The sequence below is a fragment of the Engystomops pustulosus genome, chromosome 7 (assembly GCF_040894005.1).
Source record: "Engystomops pustulosus chromosome 7, aEngPut4.maternal, whole genome shotgun sequence".
NCBI lineage: Eukaryota > Metazoa > Chordata > Amphibia > Anura > Leptodactylidae > Engystomops > Engystomops pustulosus.
The window spans coordinates 58,645,571-58,657,779 of NC_092417.1; the positions used below are offsets into that span (position 1 = coordinate 58,645,571).

The window sequence follows — 12,209 nt, forward strand, 5'->3', positions numbered from 1 at the left end:
AGGGATTATACACAATAAAGGGTTAAAACAGTGATATCAAAGTACCTGGGATAATACACAGTTCAGGGATAATAAATGTCACAGTATATCGGATATTACATATGACAGTGATAATTACAAAATGATGTCACAGTACAGGCATAATACAGTGATATCACAGTACAGGGATCATAAATACTATGGAGATAATACACACAGTAATGTCACAGTTCCAGAATAAGGCATACAGCCATGTCACGTTACATAGAAGACCATTCCCCTCCACTCATTAGCTCCGCCCTATCCTCCCATGACCCCTCCTCCTCATGCCTGTTAGACCAGGAGCTAGAATAGTAGAGGGAGGGCTTGAACAGGATGACGTACCCTATTGAATGTCCATACAGTGGGATACGACCTAGCCCTCTGTAAGAGTACTTTGGTAGTTCTTCTGGCGTATCCTTAAAATGGAGGGGGAAATACATGATACATGAACCTAGCCTAAGAGTGTGGTATAGCACTTGAAACACATCTGTTGTCTGACAGTTGTGTGAATTGGGTCTGATAAGTTTAAATTCACTATCCAGTGGAAATAAAAGATTTGAGAAGTTTTAACAAGTGGAAGATCTTGGCTTTTGTTCTTTGGGGCCAACATAAGAAGACACTAGTATTATATCCATACATGGGCGGTGGCATCCCAGGTGAAATAGTATGTATTACACATTCTGGACTGGACACCCGCATTAATAGAGCTTATTAATAGCTTGATTATTAGAAATAATACTTATTCTTCTGACCAGCAACACACACACACACAATCCTGATTCCTGAAAATTACTTTCACTGCAAAAACATCCTTGCTGCAAATTTTCCACTTTTGAATGGATTATAGATTTTCCCCTGTGGAACATTTCCGTAGATTTCTGACCTTGTTTTTTTATGTCTAAGCAAAATTCCTTTCTCTGAATACAGCGGCGCATTTGTAAGAGAACAAGCTAAATCAATGGAATCGATGCAAAGAATCTTATAATACCCACATATTGTCATCTCTCTCTCTGGACAATGCATCTGGTTCCCAGCTGGGGAGGAAAGTGACAGCCATATGTCTCCTCCCACACAAGACGCCCACTGAGTATCGAAAACTTCAAGCTGTAAAAATATACATATATAATTATCCCTATATGGGGCTGAAGAGCTCCAATAGTGTAAGATTGTCCATTCTGTGTAGTGGAGGAATCGTTTTATTCAAGCACATTTACTGGGGAGAGGGGAAAGTCTTTTGTTATGTCTGAGAATGTCTCACTGATTTTTTTTTCTACCCTATAATAGTCGTTATTTTATATTTCTACATGTTCTACTGCAGGTAGGCAAAACAATTTGTACACACCTCAATATTTCGTGTTCAACATAAAGATTATATGTTTCTATCTATCATCCATCTATCTCTCTACTTAGTTTCCTTTCACTAATGTCTATCTATACATCCATCTGTCATCCATGTACAGTAGCTATCTACTTATTTTCTATTCACCCATCTATCTATCTATCCATTGTTTTCACCTATATTCTTTAATATTTTTTACTGCTGAAAGACACATTAAATACACTACCTGTAACAACATGTCTTCCTTCCATCTTAGACACAGAATATTTCCCATTGATATGTGACACTGCCCTCTAGTAATAACATTTGTAGGCAACTACAAAAATCCCTAAAAAAGTTATGTAGAGCAATGTTTTTTTCCGTTGCAGGAAAAAAAGGTAGAGTGTCTTTTATCTTTACCCGAAAGAACAGCCTTGGAGAATGCCGCCGTATGGAGAGGGGAGGGGTGAGGAGCACGCACCCCTCCACTTCTCCAACTGAACACATGCTACGCCAGGCATTGGGCATAGCATACGTTCATGTGTAACGAGCCATCCTTTGGACACCGATTATCTCCCTCTATTGTCTATACCCATGCCCCTCCCAATACGGATGTATTATTAATCATTTATACAGGTCATCTCTGCCAACCAACTGGTCTTATCAATGGCTGAGCAAAGAGATTTCAGTGAGGATGGTGGAAGAGTCTCAGTCGTACAACCTTTGCCTTGTATTTCCCCGTCTTCCACTTTTTTTCCCATTAACTTAACATTTTGCGTGTTGAGTTCTACTAAAGCCGCCGAACAGTTCTGCCGAGCTGGAATCCACAGCATCAAGGCTTAGTCACAGCACATACGCATCAAGCTCCAACTATCAACCTGCTTTCCTGCAAAGGACTCATATTGCCAGACCCATCTTTCATGAGTTTTCTTTCCCTTGACAGAAATCAGCAGGGTTAGAATAAACTGCATAAGATATCAGCTCCTCAGGAAGGAACATGAAAAAGACCTTCTATCACTTAATGAAAAATAGCTTCTTTTTTGGACAGAACTTCATAGGCTACAATCAAGCAGCGGCACCCCCTTCTTGACGTGCAATAGAGTCAAATCAAGTCGGCATCTATTAATAATATTTCCCCTAGTCCTTTCATTTCTCTGCATGTCCTACCACTGTCAGGCCCCGTGATGGAGCCGAGCCTTTATCTCGTCCGAGTCTGCTCTGTCAGAGTGATAAACAATTCTAACAAGAATCAGAATAAAGATCTTCCCAGTAGACTCAAATAGATAGAGGCCTTTCTCATTTTCTCGACGGAGAAAAAAATTTAATCTAGCGGCTGTGCTTTTCAAGCGTCACATTCAAAGAGATGCAAATTTGTCAGTGCTGAGACCCCGGCTGACTCTGAGCTCTGCGTGAATGTCAAAGGGGGGACTCGAAGCCTTTGACATCTATGCTTTTTTGGGGCTATCTGCAAAAAAAAAATCTTTGTACTTTGCTTTTCAACAATTTTCATAAGTTTTTTCTTAGGAAATAAAATTGTGCCGTGGGGAAGGTAAGGGAGGGGAAAAAAATTCAGGTAATTGTGCATAAGTATGGCCATTTACAATTAACCTTATTCATGCTGGAGACATGAGGCCTAGTTGGCATCAGAGGTGAAAAGTAACAAGAGTGGTTAGGGGTTACCGTTTTTGGGATTTTTGAAAACATTTTTGAAAAAACCCCATGAAACTTGTCATGATTGTTCCCTGGGCATTATCGTATGATAATGGATCTTATGACTATTACTACTTCATCCTAGGTTAATAGTAAAGCAAAGAGCGTCATACGTAGGAGACAGCCGTCAGATGCCTGGAATTAATGTATTGTATTTTTTGTGGGAACACAGGATTAAGCTAGATAGAAAATTTACATTCTCGTTCTTGCCAAGCAAGAAAGATTTTGGTATCGATCCATCATCCTTGGTCAAATTTTATTTGACATAAATGATTAGTTTTCCCATCATAATTTATCTATAGAATGGGGAGTCCACGCTTGTCAGAGCTGGAGATCTGACTAACTTCTCTGTGTAGTGGCCAGCTGCAGGACCTGCTGCTAAGCTCACATTCAGATTAATGAATCAAATGGTTGGGGGCTCCAGAGTGTTGGACTCCCAACAACCTAATATTGATTGCATATAATTCACACCTTAAAGAAACCTCTATTCAGGTTCTTTCATACTTTTTATTACATTACTTCCATGATAAGTTTGCTAAGTGATGTCTTTTACTTTAAAGTAACTACATCAACTTCCTGAATTGTAATGGGCAGGGGTACACCATCCATAAGGCATGTTGAACCTCTTGCCTCAGGCAGCAGCACCTGCAGCAAGATAGGGGGCAGCAGGAGATATAAAGCACATTTACACAAAAATAGTGCAAACTGCAATAGTTTGCCTATGTAGTGTGCAGAGCATGCCAGATTCATGAAATGTGTCTCACGATCTTCATGATTCTGCCGCTCCCTGCGCTGTTCCAGGAGAGTGCACCTACTTTACAATTACATGTGCAAGCAGTTTGCACTAATAAGAATGAGCAGACAGAAAACTGGTGCAGGGACATAAATGTGGGCCTTTATGTCATCAAGGGTTTGCCAAAATGTACCTGATATATTAATACTGGAAGGGGCAGGGGAGGGGGTGCCATCTATAGCCCACCTCTAGCATTATTTGAGGATCCAGTACTAGGGTTCTTAAAGGGAATGTATCACCCATTGTCTTTTTTTAATTGTGTGATAGTATATATTTCTTAATATATTTTTAGGTTACAAGGCCTGCCATCTTCCTTAGACCTCCCATCCCTCCATAGACCTTAGTACCTCAGCTCCAATCTATAGTTGCCCATGTCCGTGAGGCAGCATTTAGCAATATGCTTTACAGCAGCCTGGTGGCCAGTGGTAGCAATAGACTAGAGCTAAATAACTGAGGTCTTTGGGGAGTTGTGTAGACCTGCTCTGTGCAGATGAGAGGTGGAGATACGATGTGACATCATATATTGTTAGGTATTGCATAAGTGATAATAGTGTTTTCTATAGAGATGTCAGCGATGCAAATGTGCTACCTGCTACAAAGAAAACCACTACAGCATTAGAAAGTGCCAGTCTATTTTTACATCTGGTGGTGGGTATGAAAAAATTGAGAATTTTAGGAATTTTTAAAATATGGATATTGATCTGGAAAAAATCAATCTGCTGAAAAAATACACATACCTTTCATATGTAATGGCAGGAAACATTGAAAAATTGCAATGCAATTGCTGCAACTTTTTGGATGCAGAATGGTCCTCAGCTCAACCCATGTTAACAACATATTTTTAGTAACTGCATAGCGGAGCTGTTTACCTCCTTGGTACAAATGGACAGAACTGTGCGTCCAAAGCACAAATTAGTTGCTACATTTGGATGTACAGCTAGATCACGGATATTGGGGGACATTTACTATGGGGTTTCCACTTTTTGCTGTGGCGCTTTCATTGCCTTTTCTCCTTTTCATCCCATTTATTAGTGGTCAGCGCAATAAAAAAAATTGATTTTCCGCATCCTCCTGCTATCCTACGAAAAAGGAGTTATCCGAGTTAAGGACACTTTATATAAATGCTCCCATTGTGTTTGCACAGAAGCCATAGAACAATACATATAAGTGATAGACTTTCGGGCTCTTAAGATAGCAGTCACTGTCACCATTAATCCTGATCACAGTTATTTAATTCTTTAGACTGTTAACTGTAAAGACCTTCATAATTTTAATAAAATGTCACTTAAGCTGCACGGGAGACACCATTTCATGGTTTTATGGCTGCTGCAGTCACCCCTAGGGGGCCCACTGCATACTGTTCATTACAGAATGCATTATTCACAAAATTTGATGGCATGGATCTTTACCTGGCCCCACACCAACCATTGTTCTGACCTAGTCCAAGAGCATGAAGTTGCTAGGAAGAGGCTTTGTGCTCTGTGTAGTGACTGGGTGCTGTAACTGCAGGCTTCTCTGTGATTTCATGTCCCAATCAGATGTAGGCATCAATCAAAATATGAAGACAAATCCTTCAAACTCATTGATAACACAGTGTGCAGAAAAATCCCTAACTCCCCCTAGTGATGCCATTTAGAATTGAATAATTGCTATGCAAGGGATTTTGGCTTTGTATAGGGAAAACACGGCTCAGGCATTATATATAGATATATCATAAAAATAATCAGCACAGATTGCTGTACCTAAAACTTTTTAATATAGGTAAAAAGGTAAATTTTTCCCCAGTGATTGAACTCCTTCCTTTAGTGGATACTTGGTAATTGCTGCCCCATAAACTTCTGCTACAGAACAGAACCAAAGACGGCTGTTTACTAATGTTGCTGTGTTTTTGTTACAGATTACCCCATTCAATAATTCAATGAACCTGTTATTTATGTAATACATTTGATATTAAATGCTCGGAATCAGCATTGTAAAAAATACACCCGAGCTATGATATTTGAGGGTAGTCGAAGGCCACATAAGACACCTGTATTATAAATAGACAGGAGGGGGAGCTGTCACAAATTTTGTTCTGCGCGCTGAGGATCATCGTGTTGTATGTCTGATTGAAGGATAATGTGCTATTTTAGGCAATATGATTGTTAGGGCAGGATTCTGGCATAGAAGGGGTCAGTGCTGTGCTGAGCATCTTGCATCGCTCCCCTGCACAGTAGGCATTAAATGCGCATCATAAGCAGCGTTCTGCAGGTTTCACAGTACTTATTTACAAAGACTAATGGAAAGCTGAGACTCTTTGAAGGGCAAGCTGTTTTCCATGCAAGAAATGTATGAAACAGGTAGAGTATAAATAGCAACAGATGGGGAGCAGTATAAGGTGGACCTCAGGTAACATACAAACATCTCCTACTGGAGAGCATGGAAAAAATAACCCAGCGGTATGTATAGTACGGGGTCATCAGGGCGATCACAGGCACGTCACTGATCAGGGAAATAGGATGATGTCTTACCTCGACCACCTGAGACATCGGAGAGATTAACACTATAAGCGCTTAAAGAAATGAAGATTAGCGCAACTGATAACACCCACAGATCTGAGATGGCAGCATCTCTTTAACAAACACCAGTTTTGAATCAACATGACAACGCTGATACTATTACTACACTGTACTATTACACGTGGAGGAATGGAGGCTCAGCTACAAATGGTTGTTGTCCTGAATTCTTGAATTATGATTTACTTCATGGTCAGAGTCACTTACTATTAGTTAAAATAAAAAGCTGGCATTGACCCTTTCAGAAAGAAGTCAATTTGAACCTCTTAAGACCCTTACAGGAGTTACGTGGAGTTAAAGGAAATATATGTTTTTTCTTCATACAGCGACACTCGAAGTTCACAGGAAGTATTTGGTACTGCAGCTCAGACTAGGTGTTATCTAATAGCAAACATACTGGGGCACATATACTAAGGGCCGTGCACCAGTTTTCGATCAGGCATTGCACATTCTTTCTAGTGGAAACTGCTTGCACAGGTATTTGAGAAGTGTCTGGGACACATATGTGTCACACGCAACCCTTTTGTTGTGTAGCTGCACTATTTTTCCTGCAACCCAAATTTCTGCACTGGGCGTTCCGGTGATCTGGCGCCCTCTGCACTATACACAGGCACATTTACTAAGAATGTAGAAAACTGCACTAAAAGTGCTCTGGCCATGTATAATGCTGGGTGCGCCAGATTCATTAAGAATTAGGTATCTGTCGCTTCCCTGCACTGGCCGGACAGAATTCCACAACTTTTTTGTGGTGCACCTTTAACATAGGGCGTGCAACAGACTTTGCATGATAAATCTGATGCAGGGTCCGACTGCACATTGGAACGCCCCCTTATTTGTGTCGTATGGAGGCTAGCGCAGCTTGCCACAAAATGGTCACATGGAACACGATTGTGGTGCAGAAACTTCTTGAATACCTGTGCAAGCAGTTTCCACCTAAAAGAACATGCAAAGTCTGACAGAAAACTGTCAACACTTGTCTGATGGCAGGGGATCCCATTGCTGTCACTTTATCGACCACAAAAATGGCATTTGTTCCTTAGAGAATGAACTAAAAGTCCCACAGCATTCTGCATTGCTTATGTTATCTCTGTCAGTCCCATACATTTTGAATGGGGCATCTGAATTCATCCACTGACTGGCTGGAAGGAGATCTGTTTTCTTAAAGGAAATCTACAATCAAACTCCATCATGATAATCCAGGGACACTTACTCATAGATCCAGGCACTCTGATTGTGGTAATTTTCTTTGTTATCCAAGGCACCCCTTCCTTCTAAAATCATCTTTTAAAATTATGCTAATTAGATGAAGGGCTCCTGGGGTTTGTTACCAAAGCATATCTGTGTTGCAGATTCATAGGCTGTTATAATATGCAGGAGCAGAAATGGAGAGGGATACAGTGGAAGGGGGAGACAGCGCAACAGCCTGTGAAATACAGGAGTAGCCGATTCAAGCTCATTAGCATCATTTTAAAAGTTAATTTTAGAAGGAAGGAGGCCATGAATAACACAAATAAGACGATAAACACAGTCTCAGGATATATGGGGGTCATTTACTAAAGGCCCGATTCACGTTTTCCCGACGTGTTACCCGAATATTTCCATTTTGCGACAATTTTCCCTGTATTGCCCCTGTATTGCGCACGCGATCAGATTGTGGCGCATCAGCGCTGGCATGCACGCAACGGAAATCAGGGGCGTGGCCAAACGAAAACCTGAAGGATTCGGAAAAACCACCGCATTTTTTTTTTAAAAAAGTGTCGCTGGACTTGCGCTTACCTTCACCTACGATGGCTCGGTGAACTCCAGGTCGTTCCGATGCTCTTCAGGGCAGCAGCGACACCTGGTGGACGTCGGAGGAACTACCTTAGTGAATCCCGGCTGGACCCGAATCCGCCGCAGAGAACGCGCCGCTGGATCGCGAATGGACCGGGTAAGTAAATCTGCCCCAATGTGTCCATGTTTTGTCATGCTTAATTTTGATTGTAGATTTCCTTTAAAGAGTAACTAAACTTTTCAAAACATGTAACTTATCAATTGCACATAGTAAAATGACTAGTAAAGTAATAGACTTTATTAAAGAGATTTGTTGCTGTGTCCTTCTTTTTTTCCCTGCCTTTGTTCCTTATTTAAGCAGTTTGCGTAAATCAGTTCCTTGTCCTGATAAAGGAAGCTAATAAAGTGTCTAATGAGGTAGAAGGGACCACTGAGGGCTTTAGATACTTTGCTCTTTACAGGGGAAAAAGCAGAAACAAGGCCCAGAGAAGCTGCTTTACTACATAAAGTAAATTACAAAGTTTACTATTATCATATGCACTATTCATTTCTGAAGTAAAAATAAAATGATCCAAAGTTAAGTTAATGTTTTACTAGATGAGTTTCCACTTGTGGGACTCTCAGCTTACAGACACTTCTTTATTCACTTCTGTAACAGTTCTGTAAGTGATAAGTGTTATATTTGGAAAAATCCCTTTTAGAAATTTGGAGGGGGTTGTACCATATCACAGTATTACTTTTTACATAAGCTGTTTTGTTATTGTAGCTAAACCAAAAAGGTCCTAAAGGAAACCTACCACTTAGAATGGTCGGTGTAAGTAGTAAATACCGAGCACCAGCTCAGGGTGAGCTGGTGCCGGTACTCACTTTCGTTAGTGTTATAAACCGCGGTATCGCGGTTTTAACACTTTTTAAACTTTAGAGCAGAAGAGGCTTAGGCAGCGTCGAAGCCTGTTCTGCCCTAGAGTTTAAAAAGTGTTAAAACCACGATACAGCGGTTTATAACACTAACGAAAGTAAGTACCGGCACCAGCTCACCCTGAGCTGGTGCTCGGTATTTACTGCTTACACCGACCATTCTAAGTGTTAGGTTTCCTTTAAAGAGGTCAAAGCTTCGGAGGGGTTACAGTCCACACAGCAGAAAGTGACAGGCTAGTATTGGTTCTTGCTGCAGGGATACAAGGTGGTGGATTGGATGGCTGTGGCAACGATTCCATTGTTGAGCAGCAATGAAGGAAGTGTCTCAGCTTTTAACTCGTTAGAGCCAGCGGGCGCAGGTCCGGAGTCTGCAGCGACATCTTTAGACGTTGCTGCAGTTTTCTTATAGATGCCTCAGTTACAGGGGAAAACTTGTAAAGTAAAGTAAAAACAGAAAAAAAAGTGAAAATGTCCCCCAGGGGTCTTTTATGACCTCATGGGGGACATATAAAGTAAAAACACACATACAAAAAAAATATTCATAAATATTCATAAAATTACAATGACATTTCCCCATATAATAAAGAAAAATCCCTTCTATACTACAAAAAACACCACCATAGTCGCCCTGTTTGCCCAAGACTATACATATTATATATCAAAATGACCGGAACAAAATAGGGAATTCATTAATAATGTTGATTTTGAGTTAATTAAAAAAATGTACTATAAAATTACACTTTTTCCACTTTCAATCCCAAATAAGAATATAAATGAAGGGTTTTTTTTGTTAACTGTTAATGTTAATGTAATGCTAGCTCTATGTGTCCCGAAAAAAGCACCACGAAAAAATTTAAGGTAGCATGCAAAAAAAAAGTTATGGCCCTTCAACCGCCCGCTTAGCAATATCCGCTAAAAATGGCCGGTCACTAGAGCCTTTTCAGGCCACGTCACTAAGGGGTTAATCAGCGGTCAGAAGGCTGGCAGTAAAAATGATAATCATAAAGACAAAGATCTGGGACCTTGGAATGAGCTCCTGTTTACAGATTCCCGAGGAGATCATTCCAAAGCATGCTGAGCTCCCAGCCAATCACAGCGTGGGCTCTGCAGGAAAGGCTACTATTATTTCAACATAATATAGATATAACATTACCTCAGTGGCACGCATGATGTAATACAGGTATAAAAAGCTCCTTTTGGGCACTAACTATACACTGCGCCAGGGTCAGTCACAGGTTGTAGTGCAGTTCTAAACCAAGGTCGACCTGGCGTACAGCTGAGATAGATACTTTGTGCCCGGCAAGTGCAGATCAGAGCCTCTTGATGTATCTGGTATGAGCTGACGGATAGGCCCAACATCAGGACCTTGTGCGTGGAGTACATATGCCCCAATCAATGTTTGTCAAAGTGACAAATAAACATAACGCAACACCCCACCCCCCAACACCTCTACAAGCATAATCACAGCCCCATATCCTATCCCCCACAGGAAACAGAATGACCATCATGATCACCAAAGCTGGCTGGCCTCAGTAAAGCAGGTAGATTTCCATAATTATGAAGAAGTAAACTTAAATATAACCGATTGACAGTCAATAAAATCCTTTAAATTCTGCTGTCAAATACAGGATAATCTATATCAGTGGATCGTTCCTCTCTTAACACTGTAGTAAGAAAGAGTAGTAAGAAATGTCTGTCATCCCTTCCAGCGTCAAAATGTCATCATCACGATAATCACATAGTAATAGACATATAGTATAACAATAAATGGTCTTTAAATACTGACTATATGTCTATTAACCAATTCAGTGTCTACCAGATAAAGAATCAGAAAGAGAATCTTACTGGAGCTCTGGTGACACAGCCAAAATTAACCCCTCAAACACTAAGGATTGTGAATCTCTTCCATTTAGAATCCAGTACATGGCGTTGTCTTTGAATATTGTGTGTTTTTTTTCAATCAGTGTCGTATTCCTTTATGTGTAGCAAAAAAAAAAACACAACATTATTAACAGCCCTAGAATAAGAAATTGTATCTTAAACTCATTTATACTTTACAGAGGGAAGCAATAATGAAAATCCTTGTAAATCTGTATCTGATTTCTAATATTCGTGTTATGGCAGAACATGTACTCTGGGTTTATGTTGAGTGTAAATTATTTTAGAAATCTTGTCAGGTATAGTGCATTCCAAGGTTTGCTTGCAAATTTTAATCAGGGTAACATGGAAGGGGATATGCAGGCTAGATTAAAATATATTCTTTCACCTTGTACTGAGTCCTGGGTTCTGATATAAAAAGAATTGGTCCACCTTGCATGATACAGGGAAAGACGAGCGGCAGACTTTGGGTAGTGTATAAAAGAAATATTTATACCTATATATATAAAAAAATTAAAATAAAATAAAAAAGTAAATCAGGCAGAAAGATCCTCCCTGCAGACCCCAGAGATGGATATATTTCTCATTTTCTCCATGGCAAAATTTAATCTAGCGCCTTGGCTTTTCAAGCGTCATATTCAAAGACATGCAAATCTGTCAGTGCCTAGACCCTGCCTGACTCCTAACACTATGTGAATGTCAAAGGCTTAAAGGTCTCCGTTCCTTTTCCTCCTTCCATCCCAGCTAAATTACAATAAAAATGAAAACATGACGCACCTCTACCTGTTTGTTCCAAGCCCGTCTGCTATTTTGCTGATCTGCGTGGCATGAAACAATCTGTTCGTACAAATGAGAGGAGTACAGGAGTCTAGTGTATGCCTAGAAAGACAAGGATTGCAGCACAAGGCAAGAATACATTCATTAGGTGGCAATGGAATCTGCTATGCAAACCTCCTTTTAGCACACTTCCGGACTAGGTGCATTTTTTGTTTGATGGCATTTTTATGCTTAAATAAAAGATGCTGGCAGTGAAAGCGTTGGCGTTGAAGGTAGTGTAGAAAATAATCATGATATAAGGCAGTAGTTACAGCAAATCAGCGCTTGACATAGACAGTGTGTTGTTTGCTGTTCGCCAGAGGACTTTTTTTTCTATATTTGTGACTATTTTTATAACACACTTTGGCTTTTAGGGTCTAGTAGAATTTTTATGCAGCAGATGTAAAATTTCCCCTTTAATGTAGAG

The 12,209-nt window shown here is 40.3% G+C and overlaps 1 long non-coding RNA gene across 2 annotated transcripts in view; it reads right to left on the reverse strand.

Annotated features, from left to right (window-relative positions):
* The window catches only part of LOC140068791 (uncharacterized), a 79,183-nt gene extending 67,306 nt beyond the window's left edge, over positions 1–11,877 (reverse strand). Inside the window, exon 1 of one of the 2 annotated variants that reach the window (XR_011848563.1) lies at positions 11,744–11,877. This is a non-coding gene — a long non-coding RNA (uncharacterized lncRNA). The remainder of the gene's footprint in view (positions 1–11,743) is intronic. The other variant, XR_011848562.1, reaches the window with a different exon arrangement.
* Positions 11,878–12,209: the final 332 nt, after the last annotated feature.